We start from the raw sequence: 18,285 nt of genomic DNA, 5'->3' as shown, positions 1-18,285 counted from the left end.
TAAAGCTGTGTATCTTGGCTTCCTGAGGAGTTTCCTTCCTAATTCTCTCTTTGTTGCTGGACTTCTGCCACCATGGGTCGCATGCATGCTCCAGGGAAGGGCCTGTCCCGGTGGGTGCTGCCCTACCTCCGTAGTGTCCCCACGTGGCTGAAGCTGACATCTGACAACGTGAAGGAACAGATTTACAAACCGGCCAAGAAAGGCCTCCCTCCCTCCCAGATAGGTGTGATCCTGAGGGATTCGCACGGTGTAGCCCAGGCCCGTTTTGTGACTGGTAATAAAATCTTGAGAATCCTTAATCCAAAGGACTTGCCCCCTGATCTCCCTGAGGATCTCTACCAGTTGATTAAGAAGGCAGTGGCCCTCCGAAAGCATCTTGAGAGGAACAGAAAGGATAAGGATGCTAAATTCAGCCTGATTCTGATAGAGAGCAGAATTCACCAGCTGGCTCGTTGGGAAGACCAAGCAGGTCCTCCCACCCAACTGGAAATATGTGTCATCCACAGTCTCTGCTTTAATGGCATAAATTCCCTTGTGTACACGGGCAATAAAATCACTTTGAATAAAAAAAAAGTAAATTAGGTGTAAGACTTTGGACTCACCAAGGTAGGATAGATATAAAACATTTTCTCTGAATTTGTCAAATGTAAATTGATTAGACATTGTTGATGTATTAATTGCCTTATATATTACATATAGTCATTGTTTTTATTGTATATAGTTCTCTTTTATTAGTTATAGCCTTCTTTTTCATTTTAGACAAAAAGAGGAATGTAGTGGAATTTCTATTGCATTTTAATAAAGACTGCCTGAAGATCTGAGAGTAAAACAGTCCCACTGGTCAGCCTTACAGACAAGGTAATGGGGACACACACCTTTAATCCAGTAGACACACTAGTTGCCATAGAAACCGGGTGGTGCATACCTTTAAGCACAGTGGTGCACGCCTTTAATCCTAGCCCTAGAGAGGATTATAAAATGGGAGGAAACAGCTCTCAACATCTTTCCAATGTTTTATAGGAGGTGTCCTGTAAACCATATGCATGTATACATATATTCAATATATGTATTCAATATATATATATTCAAGGACACAAACAATAAGAGGGGAGTGAGGTAGGACTCAGTTAATGAGGTATAATTTCCCTTGGTGCTGGCAACATCTAAAGAGGCATAGAGTGTGTTAAGTAGTTAAAAGAGGTTTTGATGGGGCAGAAAACCTGGGGGGGGGTATTACAAATCAGGTTTCTGGGCTTATTAATAATATAACATATATTTATATATAATAAAATAATATAAATTATTTTCAATACATGAATAGAGTTGGTCTTAAAGCTTGAAGGGACAAGTGTTTGTGTTGCTGTGCATGTGTGTGTCTGTGTGTATCTCTGTGCGTACAAAGCCTCCTTTGTCCCATGCTACTTTATAACCCAAGAAACCTTCCCAGTAAGACTCCATTTTTTCTTTACATAAAAATGAACTCTAAAAAGTCTTCTATACTTAAAAGTAATGAACCTAGTTAGTCATGTCTCTACATGTATATATGTATATGATATATATATACCAGAAGCGAAGATTCACAAATGCAGGAAACCTGTATTAACTTGAGCTACATGTGACTGCTTCCCTTTATTCTCTCCAGAAAAAGCTTTGACATCCTGTAGAGGCTTTGTTACAGAACACCCAGTGTCTCACACTTGGCTGATTGGTTGACACAGGTCACTCTGATACTGAAGGGATACCAGTCAATGACCAACATGGAAAGTGGGAACATGTGGGAAACACAAGGAAAGTAGCCCCAGGAGAATGCCTGCCACTGACCCATGCAAACAGTTTCTAGGAGCCAGTACTAAATCTCTGGCAGGTGCATTGAGGAAAGTAAATTTGCTATAAAAATTATAAAGGGAGTAAAAATGCCTGTCTTTGCATATGTGACAAATTATCCTTAAGAAAAATACTTTTTCTCTTTAAAAATTCCTGTAACAGGCATAGTGGCACATTCCTTTAATCCCAGCACTATGGAGACAAAGGTAGAAGGATCTCCATGAGTTCAAGGCCAGCCTAATCCGTGTAGTGAGTTCCTAATAATATAATAAATAAATAAATAATCACTAATATATTTTTTAATTCCTCAAGAGGAATTTCTAAACCTTGTCATATTTTGTCCCAAGTGCTTAAAATGACCTTGTATCTCTTGAAATGCCTGCTTGACGTCAGTGCTGAACTTTCCATCGTCAGGAGAAATGAAGAGTGACTATTCCTGGTTAACAAACTGTCACCTTCTTGAACACAAATCGCTTGGGGAGCTATTTAAAAACACAGATCTGGTTCAGTAAATTCAAACACCCAGAATTCTTAGTTTTGAGCGAGGCTCAAGTGATGCTGAGGGCCTCCCCTTGAAAAGGAAGGATTGATCCGACCCCTCCTAGCTTTGATTCCCTAACTTCTCCTTCGAGGTTGATTCACCAGGGTGGACCTGAGTCAGGCGGATGCGCATCTTCTCTTGCTGGCAGGTGAATGTTCAGGGTGGGTGACTCAGGGAAGGCTGAGCACTTCTCTTCTGGACGCAGGTGACTCACTCATTAAGGATGAGTGAGTCAGAAACCAGGCAACTCTCTTCTTTGTGAGGTAAGCACGAGGAAGAAGACCCATGTGTCTCTGGCAGCAAAGCTGTATGATATGAGGTTCTGAACTGGGCTCTGGGCACTTGTTCTGATGAAAGAAGAAACCAAGAAGGCAGGAGACGACCAGAAACTTGACTCTATCCTTATCCCTCATTTCCATGGTTACTCCCAACCTGATACTTACTTTTGCTGTGGCATATAATATGTTTCTAATAGCCGTTCTGTGTAAAAGTTTACTTGATATTCTGTTCCATGCAACCAAGAATGCCATCTACATATTACTCAGAAAATATAATTAAAATTCAGAAAGCAGTTAATCTTCCATTTTTAAAAGCTAAATAAATCTTTCATTGGAATTTTAAAGAGAGGGCCTACTTCTTAAATTTTGGTCTGTGTCTTAATCACATAACTGACCAAAATACCTCAGGGGCCAACTGAAGAGAGGAATGGTTTCTCAGGGTTCATGGTTTCAGAGTGCTCAGTCACTTGGTTTTTGGTCCCAAACATTTGGGATATCATGGCAGTGGGAGCATCTGGAAAAAGAAAGTCTTCTCCCTGTGGTGGGCAGGAATCAGAAGCAGGAAGGAAGGAAGGAAGGAAGGAAGGAAGGAAGGAAGGAAGGAAGGAAGGAAGGAAGGAAGGAAGGAAGGAAGGAAGGGGAATAATCTTCAAAGTGCACGTCCAGTGACCTAGCTCCTCCAACCAGTCCAACCAGTCCAACCAGTCCCCACCTCTTAAAGACTCCAGAACCTCCTAAAACAGCATGACGCTTGGCTCCACACATGAGCCTGTAGGGGTCATTTCATAGATAAATTGTAACACTTTAAGCACTGCATGGTCTAACATCTGGGCTATAATAACTATTTATGTGTTAGTTTGCGCTAAAGGCTCCTTCTATAAGATCCTTGCTTACAAATGGCTTATAGTTTCATAGGGAAAGCCAACAAAAAGGCAACATCAGTTAACACAGTGTGATAAATTACAGGGAAGCGAAAGAGAAAACAATTTCAATGAGACAGCACCTCATCAAAATCTAGAGGAAGGGGGAAGGAGATTCTGGACAAACAGGAAAAGGAAATAAGCAAAAATAAGGCCCCGTTTAGTAAAGTCAGAATGATTCATCCCAAAAGCATGAGGACAACAACCCAGAGGTGAAAAGGCCAGAACAGCAGCTAAGCCATGAATCTGGAAAGTCCCTTGTAAGCCGCAGGTCTTGAACTTTAAACTTGGGCGATGCTCACAGATGGTAAACTGTACTAACAAGACAGGACCATCTTTGCATGAGAACAAGGGTGCTGGCCAATATAACAGGAGGAATCAAGAGATTCAGTCTGTCAGGAGAGACTGTGATCTGAGTTGGAGAGCTACTGTGCAAAGACAAAATAAGGCAGAATGAAAATTTTATGGACAACTAATTTTGCCATTCTCATTTCCAACTATAAACATAATATCTTTCTTACAATTTGATATTTGATTTTATTCTTTGGGTGTTTTCAACTTCTTGTGAGACATGTCTTGTATTTATTATTCATTACGTAGTGACCCAGTAAAATACACAGACCACCAAAGTTTCCTGCTAACCCTCCTTACGTGAGTAGCCACAGCACTGAGCACATTCACACCGTAAAGAGCCCTCTATCCTCTTCATCATCTGCTCCAGCTGAAGCGCCATCTCCGTTAAACGGTAACTCCCTCTTGCTCATCTCAGCCCCCGACAACCACTGATTTCCTTTCTGCCTCTACGTCTGACTCCTCTGAGTGCTCTATGTAAGTGGATGAGAACACTTGTCCTTGTATGACCGCATCATTTTGCCTGCAGGCCATCCATCTGCAAGGCTACCCACAGGGTGGCATGCATGAAGATTTTCTTCATTTTGAAGGCTGGAAAATATTCTGCCATAGATATCCTCTTCCATTTAGCCATGAATGGATACTCGAGCTGCTGTTGTGAATCATAAAGCTATGACCACGCGTACAGTTCACTCTCTCAATTTCATTTACTGTGGTGTATACCCCAAAGTGATTCTGCTGGTGTTTATTGTGACAACTGACCACATGTTTTCTAGGATGGCTGCAATACTTATACCAGATATGCACAGCGCTTCTATTTTCTGTGTATCCTTACTTATTTTCTGGTTTTATCTATCCATCATCTATTGATTGTGTGTGTATATGTGTGTGTGTGTAATACATTAATACATACATACAAACATATAGGTGAGTGTGTATATAGATATAGATTGTGTATATGAGTATGTGTGTTCATTGTGAAGGTACATGTATGGGCATATACATGTGGAGGCCTATGACAAAGTCAGATTTTGTTTATCACCTTTGCTTTATGTTTTGTTTTGTTTGAGACAGTGGTTATCTCTCATTATCCTGGAACTAGCCAAGTAGACTGAGCTGCCCAGCTAGTGAGTCCAAAAGATCTGTCTGTCTCTTCCTCATTTCTAGTACTGAGATTACAAGTTCATAGCACTGCAGATAGAATGCTTGTTTATTTATTGGATTGTCCCGGGGTCACTAAACTCTGGTCCCCATGCTCCCAAGGAAAGCACTTCAGCAACTGGTCTATGGCTACAGCCCTTTGTTTGTTTCCGACACGTAGCTAGTCTATGGCTCTAACAGGTGTGAAGAAGTACCTCAGTGTGAAGCTCTTGATTTTCTCTCTCAGAAACTCTGAATTCTTTCCCAACTTCATATTTGTTATGAAAGATGATAAAGTGGCAGTCAGCCCAGAAAGGAAGTTGGCACAATTCACTTCGATGATGTTTTACTATCATGAAAGAGCCTCGAGGACATGAAGGGGCCTTGGGTAGATTCGATTTATGGCACTATCTACATGATGGAGCTTCAGAGGGAATGAGAGGCTTCCCTTTCAAACCTGAGGATGAACTCCATTAAGAGTGATAATGAGAGAAAGACAGAGGAGAGGAGAGGAGAGGAGAGGAGAGGAGAGGAGAGGAGAGGAGAGGAGAGGAGAGGAGAGGAGAGGAGAGGAGAGGAGAGGAGAGGAGAGACAAAGACAGCCATGAGAGGGATGGCAGGTAGAGGCCAGAAAAGCCTCTTCAGCAAGCCGCCAAGCCTTCATCTCCAGCCCAACCAAGCGCTCTCCCTAGGGAGTTTCAGACCAATCTCCAGAACAAAGGGCATACTTGACTGTTTCCACCTCCTTCCCTCCTCCCATTTCCCTTCCACTCCCCCCATTCTTCTTCCCCTCCCTCTCCAGTCCAAAGAGCAGTCAGGGTTCCCTGCGCGTGGGAAGTCCAAAGTCCTCCCCCCTCCATTCAGTACTAAGAAGGTGAGCATCCAAACAGACTGGGCTCCCACAAAGTCAGTACATGCAGTAGGATCAAAACCCAGTGCCAATGTCCTTGGCTTCTCAGTCAGCCCTCCTTGTCAGTGATGTTCAGGGAGTTTGGTTTGATCACATGCTCCATCATCCAGCTGGCCTTGGTGAGCTCGGGTTGGGATGGAAGCAGGGTGGATATGGGAGTAGGGAAGTATATATCTTAATTAAGGGAGCCATTTTAGGGTTGGTGAGAGACTTGACTTTAGAGGTGTTCCCAGGTGTCCATGGAGATGTCCCCAGCTAGATCCTTGGGCAGCTGAGGAGAGGGAGCCTGATACAGGCCTATCATATAGCCATACTGATGAATATCTTGCATATCACCATAGAAACTCCATCTGGTGATGGATGAAGCTAGAGACAGAGACCCACATTGGAATTCTGGACTGAGCTCCCAAGGTCCAAATGAGGAGCAGAAGGAGGGAGAACATGAGCAAGGAAGTTAGGACAGCGAGGGGTGCGCCCACCCACTGAGACGGTGCGGCTGATCTAATGGGAGCTCACCAAGGCCAGCTGGATGATGTTTGTAGTCTTTTAGGAATAGTGGGACGATTCTCATCATGTGCTTTAGTTCAGCATGCATATGTGACAAGGAGCATGGAGGGGTCAGCTACCATAAATTGAGATCTGTTAAGTTATAGAAGAGTGCTTCATAACTCTGACAGAGAGCCACAGAGTGCCATGCCCTGTTGCTACATGTTCAGGCTTGTTGGTGCAGGCCAGTGTTGCAACAATGGTCCGTTCTTGAATCCTGCACTGGGATTTCCTTTAAGTTTCCTGAATGAAGAACCCTTTGCACAGAAAGACCTGTCCATGCGCTGTTGTGGAGCTGCTGAAATACTTGTCACGTCTTGTTCCACAAACAAAACCACTCTTCACTCCTGTTAACCTCACTAAAGTAGCCTTTGTCTTCTCTTTAACTGTTGACCTTAGACTCGGTTAAGCTTTATTGTTTATAAATAAGCTCAATGATGACTTTTATTGTGTTGCTTTGAAACACATGTTAAAAAATGGGTGGGGGGACTAAAAGTGCTTAGAAACAAGCAACCCAACCAATCATTAGTAAATACTTGGGCTACTATTTCATGGAAACAGGAGCAATGCACAACATTTCTTCACGGGTGGCAAGGATGGGCAGGAGAATGAGAGATAGGTGGGCATACCAAAACACAAATACACAAGCTGGCTGTACCAACAACCAAGCTCATGACTACTAAAAAACGTAAAGATGTGAACCTTGCAAAGAAAATAGGCCAAGCATGAAGGATTATTTGGGTGTCAAGCCTGCTATGCAGAGCCTGTTTCTCCTCCCAAGAGCTGTGGCTGGGAAGCAGGAACGTGCGTGCAAGGCAACCTAACAGAGCCAACGGCTGACAATTCTGCCCATATGGTGAGCACCAGCAGCTCTCGAAAGTCAATGCGATTAATGGAATCTTGATACAATGCGGTTTCTTCCTGGAACCTTGTTGAAATGAAAGCTGTGATCCATCAGATCTGGGCTAACGCCTGTGTGTCTGCATTGCTAACAAGCTCTCAGGTGATCAGTCATTGCAGCTGATACACAAATGACTCCTCCTAGCCAGCAGAACAGCCACGATCTGAAGGTCCATCCTATTTGCTGGTGTTTGAAATCTTTTGAGGATTTTGGTTAAAACTTCTAACAAAAGAGCTAATACTACTGTTGGGGCCACCACCTCCCTCTGATTAAGAGTGTAGGTATGAGAGCCCAGGCACAGCAACTGTGTTATCATTGCGAGTAAAAAAACGATCAATCTAAGAAATATAGAAAGAACCTGCCATGTGAAAAACCGTATGGAAACCTACGACTATACACGTATGGATGGAACCTAAATAAAGTCACAAAATAATAAGGGAAACAATGCTGCAGCTACATCTTAAGCCACCAAGTAAGACCTCCAGTGTCTCAATATCATGTTAAGTTGTTGACCAAAGGAGCCCCGTTGAAACTCTGAAACATCACAGGCTGCTGTCAAGACTATTGGTTGCTCACTGCAACTTGACAGTAAAGCCCTCTTGCTGAAAACAACACTTATTTAGGTCATCAAACAGAGAAGAAGCTTTACCCTTAATGACCAATGGTCATGGTACTGGAAGGTACTCTGCAAGCTACCAGAAAAAAAAAGATAATCATTAATATTACCCACATTAATAGACCCTGTGACCTTCAACAGTGGCCTGCCTGCAATAGTGGCACAAATATTATGGGAGTGACCAATCACTTTTTGATTGGAGTTAAAGCCCATTTCATGAAATAGAACCCATACCGGACACTGCTAGAGTGGCCAAGAAACTGAGAATAGATAAGTTGTGGGCCTAAGGGGAAACTTACTACTATCACTCTGCTTTAAAAGAGAGAGAGAGAGAGAGAGAGAGAGAGAGAGAGAGAGAGAGAGAGAGAAAATAACAATAAAATGGCTTCTAGTGACATAGCTCAGTATCCACAGATTAGTTCCTCACTCAGCTCTCATCAGAGAAACTTCTTCTTCCAGTACATGGCATTTTAACACAGTGTCCCACAACTAGACAACATGCAGTGAATTGGACACTCAGTTCTAAATGGGATGTCTTCATCAAATCCCTCCTCTCCAAGCCCAAGGATCTATGCAGAAAAGGAAACCGAAAGATTGTAAGATGATAGATGATGCCAAGAACACAGTATCATCAAGAATTTATGGGATAGATGTGCATATGAACTCACAGAGACTGTGGCAGTGCACACGAGATCTGCACAGGTTCAAACCAGATAGGGTTCCATTACTGAGAGGGGAAGTGGACATGGGGTCTGACCTCCAATCAAGAAGATGTTTGCAACTAATGCAAGTTGACCCAGAGAGGATCAGCTTTCTCCAGTGGAGTCTCACTGAGTATATTAGCCTGTTTTTAACCAAGGTTACTAGTCTTGCAGAGAACAGAATAAAGAGGGGTTAGGGGTGGGGGGAAGAACCAGAGGTTGTGGGTGGCCCCAAGGACATCTCTTTCCAGAAAACCTTCTTCCAGACCCAGCAAAACTGATGTGCATATAAACTCACAGAGAGTGAAACCTTCCACAAGTCCTAACCAAGTTCACACCAGACAAAATCCAAGCAGGAGAAAGGGGAAGTAAACACAAAGTCCCAAAAAGCAAGCACAGGTTCAAGCCAGATAGAGTTCCAGCACTAAGAGTGGAACGTGGGCATGGGTCCTACCACTAACCAAGGAGCTCTCTGAAACCGATGCCACCTGACAAAGGGAAACCACGTTTCTCCAGTGAAGTCTGGGTATATCAACCACACCTCAGGGCAGGCCTCATGCCCACGAGTAGTTGGCCAACACAAAATGAACACAATGGTATTTTTGTGAACATTTTCATTAAGTTTGTTTTGTCCGGCATTTTTGCCTTACTGGTCTTTCACTTGTTTGTTTTGATTTTTATTTTTGTGTTTTTGTGGGGGTTTCTTGTGCTTTTGTTTTTGTTTATTTTGAAAGAGAGAGAGAAAAAACAAGGTTAAGAGGTAGGGAGGGAAAAGCATGATCTGAATATATATGAATTTTTTTTCAATAAAGATAAGTAATAAACTCTGGTCTGATAAGGAGGCTGCGCTCTGTTGTTCCTGGCTCTTGGCTTCCCCGTCTCTTCACACTGTTCCTTGACTTTCAGTAACGCTTTGTTTTATTTTCCAGCCTATCCATGATGAACTGGGTGAAAGGATCTGAAATAGATTTAGATGCGGTGACAAAGTGTGTCCACAGGAAGAAGGCATGCTCGATCCTGTGAAGTCAGTTTCTCTTAGTGAGCCCATGCCTCTGCCCTGTGGGTGCCTCAAATGACCTCAGAATCATTCTCCCTCCTTCAGAGGATGGGGCAGCTGAGTGAACTCACTTGAGTAATTCCTTCTCCTCATGGGAGCCTAAATCTGACAGAATTATACTCTTCTCCCATGTCATATGGGCCCTGAGAAACTCACAGCTACTGGCTTGGCCTACTGGCTTCTCCTGAGGGCAGATTTTATTAGGACGACTATTTGAGAAGCAGTTCTGTTTTCCTTCCCCCTGTGGAAGAAGGAGGTGTTTGTCATCAGCATTTTCCGTGAGAACTTGGTTAGGCTTCCCCCAAATAAAACTCACAGAAAGTGGGTTCCCCCTCCTGTCACTGGATCACCTGAGTCAACACCGAGCCTCCAAGACTTCACCAACATGGTCAGGTCATCCTGACTTGGTACTGCCCAGTTCCCAATGGCAGAAGGCAAACCAGTGTTCAACACTATGCCAGCATGTCTTTAGAGTCCTGTCTTTAATTCTCTTTTGTCTTGCAACATTCTGAGGGAAATTTTATTATCCCTACTCTGGGATATGGAAGTAGTGAGAGGGTAATAGAACAGCCATGCGACAAAGATGGGGGTTAACCTCAAACAGCCCAATCTGTACACTCAACCCAGTGCGAAACCATTTTTCCTTAGGGAGTGTTGCCATCAACACCTGCCAAAACCTCTCCCAGAACAAATGTACTTTTTTAAAAGTCACTTTTGCTAAGTGAGTCAGTGTAACAAGTGTGTGCAGAGACCACTTATGTCCTAACCCCATTGATGAGTGGACAACAGAATTAAAAAGTGGGCCCAAGAGTCACAATCGCTACCTCAAAGGAGGTACCAATGCCAGATTCCTCTGTAAGGCAAGCACAGTTCTTGCTACTTCATTACACAGAAAGTTGGATTCACATATATACCACAGGAAAAAAAACCATGGCACCATTGGAACTAGGAAACAATACTAGTTTCCTATCATCTTCATAACTTCTGCATCTGTTTGACGGGAGGAAGAAACACATCCTAATGAAGAAATAATTCTGCACTATTTTGAAGAACACAGAAACTCCACTCACTCCAGTTCCCAGGCAGAGGGAATCCGTATTGCTCTGCCTACCAGAGTGAGTGCTTGGGGATCGAGACCTTTGTTAGAAATATACCTAGGAGAAGAAGGGATGTCCGCTGTGTCCTCATCTGTGACAGTCCGGCTTCTCTTTTGATCACAACTCTGGTATCTTCCAGAATAAAACAGAACGGAACAGGGTAAGAGAATCATCTAACTCCTGCCCTGTCCTTACGGCCCATCCTAGATGTCATCACTGCCCGGCTCTCTCAGCAGCCCTGACTCACCCAGGAACTACACGTGTATTCCCGGGTGTGTTTCTTAGCTTCATCCTCAGTATCACTCACCTTTCTTAATTAAGCTACTCACCCACCTGCATGACGGAGCTTCATCAGCCAGTCTTCCTCACTGATCCGCATGCCCCCTGTGGAAAAGGGTGTCCTGTCACCTGAGCTTATCACAGAGCGTTTGCTCCGTAAATAGTTAAGGGCTCACTGTGAGGATGACATGACTGGGCCTGCTGGGATTCCTCAGACGGGAATTCTGCTTTCTCACCAGCTTCACAAATCTTGAAGAAAATATAGGTATCAAACACGCAATACTTTTGTTTGGGCTGGGATTTTTAGTGTTGACTTTTAATAACCTTCTTCAGACAGGATTTGAGCAGCTCTGAGCTGGATTTCTGACAGAGAAAATGATGAACTCTCCAGGAATGCGGCATAAAGGTTACAAAGTGACTTAGAGTCAGATCAGGGTGTCCACTTAGTTCTCAGTCCTGTTGGGTGTGTGACTGAACGGGAAAGGAAGGCTTGGCTCTCTCATTTGAAAAATGAGAGGTGTTATCTATGGGTGGTGCTGTTCTGAGGACTAAGTTACCCCGTGAAGCACGTCACGCACATAAGGGCTTAATAAATATCATTTGATAAAGTTTGACTTCTATCTTATTCTAGACTTCCTGTGAGCAATTCGAGACATAGCAGTTTACTAAGGATTTTATCAGACGGAAAAACGTGGGTAGAAGAAACTCAACAGTCAAAGAGAACAGCAAGCAGGAATGTGGTGGCAGGCAGAGTCCCCCACAGGGCACAGAAGGCTGACCCACAGGATCTCTGCCGTTGTTTTAGACATAGACAAGGGCACTCATATTGCACGCCCGAGCACTGCAGAAGACCAGCTCTCCAAACAGGAGCTATGTAAAGCAGTTTCCTTAGCACAAAGTCCATTCTCCATGGAAGAATGCAAGGCCAATTCCCTAAAGAGATGTAGGTATGGGCAGAGAGAGAAGGCTGCACACTGGAGCATAAAAGACATTTGGAGGAATTTGGGAGGAAGACCACGTCTCAAGATATAACTAACAAGGCACAATGTACCCGAGCATACCCAGTGCATAAATAGGCAAACCTGGGTACAAATCCCATTTCCTGGCTAACCAAATGTGGATACTTGGTTTATTATCATCTCTGAGCCTGTTTCACTGTTTGAGAAAGTAAATGGGGACACGTACTTCAAAGAGTGCCTGAAAAGTTAGTGAGTTCATATAAACTAAGTCTCTGAGAACAGTTAGACTCAGATAAACCCAGCAAATATTTGCTCTCTCTAATCCTTGCAAGATAGCAAGATCCACAAAGAATGCATTGTGCAGATTGGACTGAACAATGAAACCCCAGACAAAACCAATTTCAGGCAATTTTTCTCTAGGATAGGTTTTAACAGTCTTTTCATTCTTCCAATTATATGAAAAGATTGTAAGAGTCAGGTTACCATATTTCTATAGCAGCCACTGAGTTTATAAGTTCTAAGAAGAGATGGGTGCCCTGTGCTCAGGGGAAAGCCAGAGAGAATGGGGAGAAATGAAGGCTTGCTCAACAAAAGACAAAATGGGTCACCCTGGGGTACAAGTCAGGCTCTCCGATGTGTCTTGCCATTAAGTCAGCTGTGGTTCTCGGCCCTTGGTGTTCTCAGCTACAAACCAGCTGCAGCTGTACTAGCTGATCTCAGAACTGCTTCCTGGCACTGTCTTTACTGTCTGGATCTCCAGAGTCTCATCTAAATCCTGAGGTGGGGGACCCCCTTTGACATACAGAAGGTAGAGGACTACAAAGAAGGGCAATGACAAGCTGGTTCAGGAAGGCTTCACAACAAAGCAGACTCTTCATCAGAAGTGAATGAGAAAGCTGGTTAAAAAGATGAGCGTGCACAGGGCCGGAGGGTTGGTTCCGCTGTTAAGCATATGGCTACTCTTGCGGAAGACCTGGGTTCAATGCCCAGGACTCATGTTGCAATTCCAGTTCCAGGAGGATCCAACACCCTCTTCTGACCTCTGCAGGAACCAGGCACACACATACATTCAGGCCCATCATTCCTGCACATTAGATGAAAATAGGTGACTCTTTTTAAAAGTGTATTTGTTCATTTAAATGAATAATGATGACAAAAATAATTGTTAATAGACTGTGAATGAGCTATGTAATAAACTCAATGGGAGGAGAAATTCCTTATTGCTAATATTTGGGACTAAGACTAGAAGCTGTGAGTTAGAACCAAATTGCAAAGAGTTCCGAATAGAAAATACAGCACGTGCCAAGACAAAGCACAGATAAGATCTTGAAGAATTTGAGAAAGGAAAAGTGATACTGTAATAAGATGATTTCGTGAGGTGTGAGACGAACAGGCCAGAAGATATGCCACCCTGCCCAATTATATCCATAAAAGAGACCTTGCCTAGTGGGGGTTTTGTGCCACTTGGCTAATACTGTAGGAAACATTGATCAGAGCACAGAGCTCCAACAGGAAGAGGAAATGGAAACCCCAGAGGCATCCCATCCTCACCCAGACTGGTAGGGAAAGTCTCCCTGTGCTTGTATCAGACTCTAGAGCTCTGGAAACACGTATTTCCCTCACGCTGATGGGGGTGAGTTCACGGGTTTGAGTGGAGGGTAAAGAAAGAACTTCTGCATTGCCTCATAGCACAGAAAATAAGTGGAGCTCCAGGAATTTAAAAACTCAACAACAGGGAACAGAAGAGAACAAAGGGCAGAGAGCAGAGAAATCTGGACATTAACTCAAAAGAGGGGGCAACATTTTCGTATTAGCTTCCTTAGTGAGGACATTAAGCCTCACACAGTAAAGCCCAACCTACTTAAGGGCCCAAATTCCACGTTAATGGTGACTAAGTTGTGATGACTAAAACCCAGCCCCCTTTAGATAAAAGGCTCTTCCAGGAAATAGGAATGAAATCGTAGAGATTTCAACTATAATTCAAAATTTTCTTATTCCGAAGAGAGATATTGCTGTTACTCTCTTAGCATGTGAGTAACCTTTACCTTTAAAAGTCAGGGTGGTAGATCCCTGACACAAACATGGTCGTCAACATTTCTAACTCTCCCTCAAGAATTAGAAGTTCAGAAAACATACCAAAATGATACAACAACAACAAGATAAACAACAAACAACAAAAACACATTAGATCTGTTTTGGGTGTTGACAACTTTGTTTTTTATTTTCATGTTTTGCTTTGAGAGAGAGAAAGAGAGAGAGAGAATAAAGTTATAAGGTTGGGTGGGGGAGGAGATAGGGAGAATCTGGGAGGATTTGGGGGAGGAGAAGAATATGATCAAATTATATTGTATGAAAAAAATTAAATAAAAAGAACTTGATGTTGTTCACTTGAAATACCAATGAAGAACCTAGACGAAAATGTATTTTAAAAAAATCTAAAAACTAATCCCCCACTGTGTTGTTAAACCTGAAAACTATGAGACAGACAAAGCCACAATTGCCCGGTTACAGCAAGCGTCATTTAATGCTGGCCAAGAAGACAGGCACTGGCCAGGTCCATTCCCACGAGTCCCAGAGAACGGCACTGAATTACGTTAGTCAGATTCTCATAAAGGCAGAACCCACAAGCCTTCACACTGTCGTCCAATCGTGGGCAAGCGTACATCCTGACATAATCCATACCTCTGTGCCTCCCACCTACATGTGATAAAGCACATCCGGTGCAGTTGAGGCAACCAACCTTGTTTACATGTGAAAACACATGACTTGTGTTCTTATATGAACAACAGCCCCTGTACCCCAGGAAGTTTTCTGTCCTTGGGCAAGTGGGGTTTACAGGCCAACTTTTAGTCTCTACAGTATATTCCTGGTGTGTTTTTTTCTATAAGGAAGATATAAGAAATTTTTTCATGATAAATTAGACATGGGAAAGTAAAAATCCATTTCTTTTCTGGTTCTTCAAAGAAAATTAGTATTTATCCAATGAAATATCTGAGAGACAAGTGAGCACAAGAGAGAATTGTTAACAAAGATAAGTTGTTTAGCTAAATTGACGAAGCATCATGTTGTCTTTTAAATATTTATACATACCCCAAAACAAACACTTCTCTAAACCTTATTCTTTGAAGACTCCCTTTGCAGTGGATGGAGAGAATGTAGACTCTTGGCTACTTAGGGGGCTGAGAATACATGACGGTTGATGGTGCAGACCTAAAATATATATTTATACCACCCCTTCAATGAGTCAGGGAACATCACAAGGGGAGACAGAAGGAGTGAACGCACTGGCAGAGAGGGAAAATGATTAAATAATAGCTTCAGAGAACGACACAGCCATTGCAATTGTGATTTAACAACAGCTGTGGCGACCTGCATGAGGCCTCACAAAACTAAGCCTGTCAACAGTCGATCAGAGATCAGGAAGGAGCTCAAGGAACCCTACACTTCCTACTCAACTACTGGTTGTTGATAAATTCTCGGGGGGGGGGCAGTCATCGCCTTCAGTTGTGTGCCACTGATGAGTCCAGTAGCCTCCAACAGACAGTTCCAAAGCCATGGTCACATAGATAGCCCAGGTTAAAATGAGTGGGTGACAAAACAGCAAAGAGACATGCGTGTGGCAAAGGGACTTTTAGGGAGCAGTGGGGTGGGGTTGACAGGGTAGGAGGTAGAAGAAGATGTGGTAAGAGTAAAGAGAACATATTAAGATACTAAGTACATGTATGAAAATGTCAAAGAACAAAATTAACTAATTAAAATCTTCTATCATTTACCCTCCCCCAACAATAACCAGCAAATTATGATATAAAAAAAAACAAATTCTATTTCTTTATTACTAGGAATGCTATTTGTTTATTCTAAAAACTTGAAGTTATCAAATTTCCTAAATTTAATCAAACTCTTTACAGCCTTCGAGCATCAAGTTCATCTTCCCTAATTTTTCATTTATACCATTATTGCTTAGGTGACAGTTGCAGGGAGCCGATTTGAATGGCTGCCATTACAAGATGGCATTTGGCCCCGGCCTCGCTTGATACCATAATAAAGGTTGCAGTTCTTCCACCAGAAAACAGGATGAGTTGTTGCGATCTAGCTGCCCACACTTCCCCTGACAGGCAGGGGAACTTCCTTATGGTCTGTAATTGACAGGGATGTTCCCCTGCTTTCTTTCCTGCCGGTGGGTCTGCAGACTCCCTATATAAGTAGCTTCAGCTCAGAGCTCTGGGCCCCTTGCTTTCTGCTCTCCCTTCAACCAAGAGGCTCCAATAAAGCGTGATTTGAGAAGAATCCTCGTCTGGTGGCTGTTCTTTCCTGCTGGCCAGGGAGTTCGCCGCAACTGGTGCCGAAACCCAGGACGCTGGGACAAGCTTTGGTACCGAGTGAGGGGCCAAATAGGATTCCGAACTCGACACGCGGAGCGGCGACGTCGGTGAGTCTCCCAAGTATGATGATTGCTGAGGTTGCACCTAAGGTATTTTGCTTGATCTTTGTGGCCCTCGTCATTGTCGTTTTTTCTGTGCTGCTTTTGGTTGCGCATGGAAGGGAGGAGGGCACTGCAAGCACACCAGGACAGCCTATCAGAGTCTGATTTAAAAGGGGGGGGACTTAGGCAGGTCTAGACTGAAAAGAATAAAGATAAAAAAGGATAGTAAAAAGGAAAAGGATAAAAAGATAAAAGGTATACCTAAAAAAGAAACTCAAGAGAACCCTCAATGGGAAGAAGAGGATGGTTTAAAGAAAGTATAGCCATGACCAAAGTGGATGGTTTAGAAATGAAACTAAAAGGAAGAATAGGATTTTAGAATGGGCGCTTCAACATCACACCTGATTTTTCTGGCTCTCAATGAGCTGTTACGGAGCACTTTGGAAAGGTTTTTAGCTGAGAATGACACAATTGCTTCTTGGTTTGCTGTCTCTGGCAATCTTAATGTGTCATCCTGGGATAAACTTGGTAGAGAGCTGAATCTTGCCACTGAACAAGGTACGCTAAGGAAGGGAGGTATATTCATTTGGTTCGAATTACCGAGGCCTCCAGAGTTTGCAGTAGAGTGTGAGCAGCTACGGCTCCAAGGCTAAGGAGCTCTAGGCAGCTCCAGAGCCAAGCAGCACTGAGGGTATGCAAAGCTGCAAACACCAGGACTTGCCTCAGGACATAGAAATTTATGGAGATGGATAAAGCTTGAAAAGACTAGAGTAAAGCATTTTTGTTTTCAGCCTTAACAGGAAAAAAACTGGCTGTTTTAAAATGCAGGCTTTCTGGGCCTTCCTGCCAGGGAAAACTCTCTTTCAAGCAAGCAGTCCGGACTCTGGAGCTATGGATACATTGTTGCAGCTTGCTTCCTGGCAAGAAAATGCCATAGGAGCTTTTGACTGTTGTTTAAAAATTGTAAAATGTAACAAGGCTCCTTGAAAGCAACTCATAAAAGTTGCAGAAAGATCCTGTTACAAACGGATCTGGCATGATAACACCAAGCTGACCTTTGCTAGGGCAAGGTGGAAAAGCCCTTACAATGCATTATGAAAAACCCCGACCTATTTATATTTGGGGTCGAGGATATGTTATGCTTTTTTCACAGAAAGAAAAAAGCTGGACCTGAGTCGAGGCTGCAGACGCCCCACAGAGGACTTCCAGAGGCGATTGGAGAGAGGTCCTTGGTCCGGACTTCCCTGCCCCCAAGGAGAGAAGTGCCTCATTGTGTCCCAAGCCGCCTAACCAGAACTGTTGAAGTCCATCATGAAAATGACCCCGCCGCTCTTCAGGATGCTGATACTGCTGATCCTGTCGAAGATGATGCCACTGCTGTTCCTGATGACGATGGCGGTGACAATCCGGATTCGGGCGGAGCAGAGATGGGGAATACTGTCTGCCTTCCCTAAGCCGATTCCTGTTTGGCCAACACCATGATCTTGCTCCTCCTCTTCTTCCTGTGCTTCTACCGCTGGTCCATTATGTGCCTCCTGGAAAAGAAGTTTCTTCATCTTTCAATCTTGAGGGATTTTCTGGAGGCAAGAATCTATGGTCTCCCTCCATCATGTCAAGCTCACTCTTGTCATCCGAGGTATCTGGAAGACTGTTAACACTGCTGCTTTAGCTGCAGGCACTGATAGACATACTGGGAATAGACTGATTACTTCCAACACTATTCACTGTTCCTGTTCGCCACA

At 43.5% G+C, this 18,285-nt stretch overlaps 1 pseudogene; it reads left to right on the top strand.

The window, feature by feature from the left end:
- Positions 1-72: 72 nt before the first annotated feature.
- Positions 73-526, top strand: LOC126512427 (40S ribosomal protein S13-like; annotated as a pseudogene).
- The last annotated feature ends 17,759 nt before the right edge of the window (positions 527-18,285 follow it).

The sequence above is a fragment of the Alexandromys fortis genome, unplaced genomic scaffold (assembly GCF_014885135.2).
Source record: "Alexandromys fortis isolate MF-2015 unplaced genomic scaffold, M_Fortis_MF-2015_v1.1 scaffold_124, whole genome shotgun sequence".
Taxonomy (NCBI): domain Eukaryota; kingdom Metazoa; phylum Chordata; class Mammalia; order Rodentia; family Cricetidae; genus Alexandromys; species Alexandromys fortis.
The sequence above is the reverse complement of the archived record's forward strand: the minus strand, read 5'-3'. Positions and strand labels throughout refer to the sequence as shown.